The following is a 5,235-nucleotide window of genomic DNA, read 5'->3' as shown; positions in this document are numbered from 1 at the left end:
AGGTCCAGTCGGTGACTTAGGTGGCCACTCGGGCGGTGCTGTAACAGCAAGAAACCCTGAAAAAAGAAGAATGAATAAACTAAAAAGAATAACAAGAAAAATCACACGAGACATTCAGGGACCAGAGCGATCAGACAATGAGACAAACGTGACGGAAACCACGATAAGTAAACTTATAAAGACCCAAGCAATAGGAGGGTACCGGTCTGGACAAACATACACGATACAGGCAGACAAAACAGACTACAGATAACACAAAACGCTAGCGTATCAGAAACCGAATCCGAAACAGGTACTGGGTCAGGATCTGACGTCTCAGACCTGACCGCACTAGGGAAGTTGTGCTGCGTCCAGCCTTCCACTAGTTCTCAGGGCCCACAGGCAGAAACAGGTCTAAGATTACTCTTAGACAAACTCACCAGTGAGACAGGAACAGAAGGCTCGTGTCCAATTTTCAGGAATATTTGTCCACTGGTCTCTCCGATCTAGGGCCGCCAGCGTCCGGGGCTGAGGAACGTCTCTCAGCGGCCGCCCCCTGGACGCGGTCGTGCCCCACCCGGAGGGACCGGGGTCGTGGGTCTCAGAGAAAACGCCCCTTCTCTCTCTGGGAAAAATCTCGCTGGGGCCTCCAAATGTTATGGCGCGAACAATTCTGAGACCCACGGAGCCAATTGAGATTAATTATGAGCCTTTATTAGCCGGCTGGCGACTGACTCTCTACCACGCAGGGCTAGAGGAGATCAGCCCCGAGCTTTCAGAGCAGGCAGCTGATAAAGCTCAAGACCATATCCTGGTGGTCTCCTGAACAAGCCAGCAGATTACAGAAGTGGAAGTTGGCTTTTAGCATATCTTTGCCCGGAACAACACCCTTAATTAACAAGTAAATGGATCACAGAAGCAGACATTGGCCATCTACATATTTTATACAATACACTTCCTAAACCACACACAAGCAAGTAGGACAACTTCTGATATCTAAAGATATTTCTTCCCTGTAGCTGACTTAGCTAGTTTGCTCACTTGAAAATTTTCCACCCTTAACAATACCTGCTGGGAGGGATGAAGAGGATTCACAGAACCCGAGAAGGTTTATGGATCAACCTCTGGGAGAAGCAAAGTCAAGGGTGGAGCCTAAGCTGGGACATAGTGAGAAGCTGGGTGACACGGTGATGAGTGAGTGGTCCACCTCCCACCCCTGCCCTAAAGCTGAGGGGGAATTGACGAGACCAAGCGACTTCCTGCCCCAAGTGACAGCCGTGGAGCTGGGCCCACAGTGCTGGCCTCTTGCCGCCTGGCCCTGTGCTTTCTCCTGTACCACAGGTCTGTGTCCCTCTTCCGAGGGGTAAACACTGTCTAGAAGAACGTGCTGGCCTGGCGGATGAACCAGTCACTCGGCCACCTGGCTGGCATCCGTCCCTTGAGCAGATTTCCGTGAGCGCCATCAGGAAGCCGGGGAATCTGGGCCGTGTCGGGAGGCTCAGTGTCACGCCTAGGTAAGTAACTCCTCGCCTAGCTCACAGCAGCCCTCGGACTTCCTGTTCTGGTCACAGCTGTGTCACAGGTCCATTAACCCAGAGCTTTTCATCAAAGCCAGTCCCAACTCGGGCTGCCTTTTACTGGGGCACGTTTCTTAGAAGTGGTCCTAGGGGAAGGCGTGAGAAGCAAGTTCACCTGTCCTCTTTCAGACGCTCGTTTGGGAAGGAGGGGTCCGAAGCTGTCGTGTGTGCGTGCGTGTGTGTGTACACGTGCAGTGCAGGCAGCACGAGAGTGACTTCTGCCTGTGGGAAGCTGAAGCCGTGGGAAAATGGAGGGACGGTGGCTCGCATCGGCCTCGGCCGTCAGATTTCCCGAGTCGTGTCACACGGAAGCCAGCTCGTGGATCTCCGAATCCCGGGAGGCGGGTAGCAGCAGCCCCACTTCACAGACAAGGGGCCAGAACCTCTGAGTGCCCCAGAGTTGCCCAAGATCACATAGCTTGTGAGAGGCAGAGCCTGTGCACAACGATCTGACTCCAAGGCCCTGTTCTGCCCACGATTATAACGCCGAAGACTCTGTAAGCTGTTGATCCCTGTGCGAATGCGAATTGCCACACCGGCCCGCTCCCGAGGGCCGACGAGGTGTTGAGTTGTTTGTAATAGATCCGCTTCCGCTTATACAGGAAAGGAATTCCTTGGACAGGCCAGCAGCTCTCCTCAGACAGCCTCTCTTTGTGATCAGGTAGGGGCTGGGCATGTGGGGGACACCTTTGGGCTCATTAACATATGTGGGGACTATCACAGAGTGCCAGGTCCTGTGCTAAACATAAGCATTTAACCTCCGACACTGCAGAGATAGGACAATTCAGTGTACGGAGGAAACCAAAATGTCACAGAGAGCCAGGACCGAGCTGTGGGGTGTCTGACTTTGGGGCTCAAGCTGTTAGCCCCTCTGAGACACGCTATTTTACAGGGGGGCATGTGGAAGAGGCACGAGAGAACAAATACCCCGCCTTCCAATGTGAGCCCTTGAGGAGAAATAAACACGCCTCCCAATCCGTGGCTGATAAACAGAATATGAAATGGGAGGTGGGGGGACTAGGCTAACACAGGGGGCCTCGGCGGGACTGAGGTCGGCGTAAAACCTGAAATGAGCACTGAAATGGAAACAGCAACCCTTATTTCCTAAAACAAGCAGTTGTGTCACAGAGGGGCATTCGAACTCCGGGTGAGCTGGAGAAGTGGGTAGGGGAGTAGGGAGGACTTTGTGGCCGCCAGGAAGCCAGCTGGACAACAAAACCGAGACGGGAGGGGACTCAAAACTGATAGCAAAACCCGAAGCCGTTCCTAGAGTCAAACACCTGTAGATTTTCATGTGCTAAACATAGTGGAGGTCGGGTCGCCTTATCCTTAAATAAACACTACAGCGCGGGCTCTTTTTTTTTTTTTTTGAGAATCCTCGCATCGGCTCGTGCAAACCGGAGGCACGGAAGGCCTGGCAGTGGCCTCCCGCCCTCTTGCTCCTCGGCCACCCCCTGCCGTTTCAGGATCCCGTGCAGAACGTCCCTCCCTCCGTGCTTCTCCCCTTCTCTTAGGTCGACTCCAGGTACCTGATTGTCCTCGTGCCTTCCGTCCCCTGCCCCGTGTAGGGATCGGTTTCTTTGGCCTTCACGTGATCAGCACGGGATGAGAGGAGCCCCTCTCTCGGCACAGGCCGCTTTCCAGCGGCTTTATTTTCCATTCGACCTTAGACACTACTGAAAACGGTTCTTTGCCTTTTTAATTTTGGCTGCTGCTGAGTCGGGCACAGCCCCTGGTTCAGGAAATGTCAACCCAGAGGCTCGACGCCACCGTCCTCAGCTCCGAGGCTCTGCGGGCCATGCTCCCAGCCTCTCGCCTGAGGGCCAGTTTTGTACCCAGCGGGGGATCAGTGGACACGAGGGCTCAGAGAGGCAGAGAGCCTGAGACGTGAGGAGGGCGGGAGGTTTGGGGCCAGAGTTCCCGACGCAGCGCCCTCCCTCCCCCTTGTGTGCGCCTCGCCCTGCCCTCCTCATCGACTTTGGGTTGCCGACAATTCGGGAAGCAAGGCATTTGCTATGAAGCCGCAGGCCCAGTACCAGGAGCTCCTAGGTGTTATCTGCTCCTTGGAATCCTCTGCCCTCCAGATCGGCTCGGGTTGCTAAGAGAAACTAAGTGGCATTAAAAGCATCAGCATTTGTGTGCCACAGAGTCTTTGGCTCTGCTGGACCTCGGGAGATAAGCAGCAATACTCGCTACAACTTATCGAAATCCACGAGGCTGGTTAAGGGTGTCACCTACACTATCGCTAATACTCGTGACAGGTGAGTTGTCATAGTGTCTCCCCCAACCCCACCTCCCACTTAGCAGATGAGGAACCGAGGCTCAGAGAGGTTAGGCGACATGCCCCAGCCCACACAGCCTGGGCTGAACCTGAAGCCGTTTCATACCTGAAGCCAAGATGGTGTGGACCTGGCCCAGTGGCCGGCCGGGGGGTCTGGGGTGCATGCCAGTTCTCCGTCCTGGCAGCCCGCCCCATTGCCCATTGGCGCATGGGGTGCCATATCATCCTAATTCCCACTAACGGCCAATCAGCCTCCTACCCGAGGTGCTGCCAACTCACGTAGTTCCCCGGAACTTCAGGTCTGTGTGGGGGTAAGAGAAACTTCTGGAGGACCACAGGGAACTCACAATACAATGAAGTCATTTTGCTCTTTCACTGAACAGCTTCCCCATACCAGGAATTAGAACCTACAGGCCGAAAAAGCCCAGAACCCTCCTGCCCCAGTGCGACAGGCTCTTTTGTCAATGTGTGACCCGCTGGTTTTGCTGGGATGTGCACATTTGTAATAATGGCGATGATAAACAAAGAGGACTTTGCATGGAGGGGGCGTTTCTCTCTCCAAAGCTGCTGTTTCAGATGTTCTTCCAGCCCCGAGCCCCGGAGCCAGCCCCCGCCCGGGTCCCTCACCGGGGCCTGCACCCCGGGGACCAGGCAGCCCTGGGGGCTGGAAGGGGTGGGGGCGGGGCCTGCCTGGGACTTCGGGCCCACATCCCCAAGCACCATCCCCAAGGGCCTCCCCCACCCGAGGGGCAGCTGGCTGCTTCTGGCAGCATCAGCAGCCAGGACCCGTGAGGAAAGGCAGGTGGGGAGCCGTGACCTCGCCGTGTCAGCCTGGGCCAGTCTCCCATCCGGCCCTCGGGGGCGCCGATTAGAGACGATACGTCCGGGGGACGTTTTAAGGGTCCTTCTAGCTCAGGGGTCAGCAAATATTTTCCTAGAGGACCAAAGAGTCGCTAATTTGGCTCTGTGAGTCATACGGTCTCTGTCACGGTAAGAGAATCTGCTAGTCTCACGAAAACAGCACGGATAACGAGTAAATAAATAGGCATGACCGTGCTCCAATAAAACTTTACTTTAGGGACCCTGAAATTTGAATTTCATATGATTTTCGTGTTCTGTAAAATATTATTATTTTGATTTTCCCAACCATTTAAAGCGTAAAATCCCTTCTTACTTGCTGACCGTAGGTGAACAGGCACCGGACAAATTTGGCCCCTGCCGAACTTTGCCAGGTCCTGCTCTAGATGATTGGCCACTTCACTCACAGTCAAACTTTCTTCCTTTTCTTTGACCACCCCTACCACCAAGTGGAACGAAGTGCCCGTCACTGCGTGCTACCTGTGTCTGCTGCCCCCGCCCCACCTCACGGGGTCGTGGCATGCTTCCTGTTGCACCTGC

The 5,235-nt window shown here is 54.7% G+C and overlaps 1 long non-coding RNA gene across 3 annotated transcripts; it reads left to right on the top strand.

Annotated features, from left to right (window-relative positions):
- The first annotated feature begins 1,048 nt into the window (after window positions 1-1,048).
- LOC111744722 lies at window positions 1,049-5,229 on the top strand. 3 transcript variants are annotated; one of them, XR_002782290.1, is made up of 5 exons: window positions 1,049-1,493; window positions 1,752-2,053; window positions 2,159-2,217; window positions 2,930-3,817; window positions 5,025-5,229. It is a non-coding gene; the product is annotated as an uncharacterized LOC111744722 (long non-coding RNA). The 3 variants fall into 3 exon arrangements; XR_002782289.1 differs by having other exon boundaries at window positions 1,049-2,053; window positions 2,930-3,081; window positions 3,641-3,817; XR_002782288.1 differs by having other exon boundaries at window positions 1,049-2,053.
- Window positions 5,230-5,235: the final 6 nt, after the last annotated feature.

This window comes from Pteropus vampyrus, unplaced genomic scaffold (genome assembly GCF_000151845.1).
Source record: "Pteropus vampyrus isolate Shadow unplaced genomic scaffold, Pvam_2.0 Scaffold6, whole genome shotgun sequence".
Classification (NCBI taxonomy): Eukaryota; Metazoa; Chordata; class Mammalia; order Chiroptera; family Pteropodidae; genus Pteropus; species Pteropus vampyrus.
The sequence above is the reverse complement of the archived record's forward strand: the minus strand, read 5'-3'. Positions and strand labels throughout refer to the sequence as shown.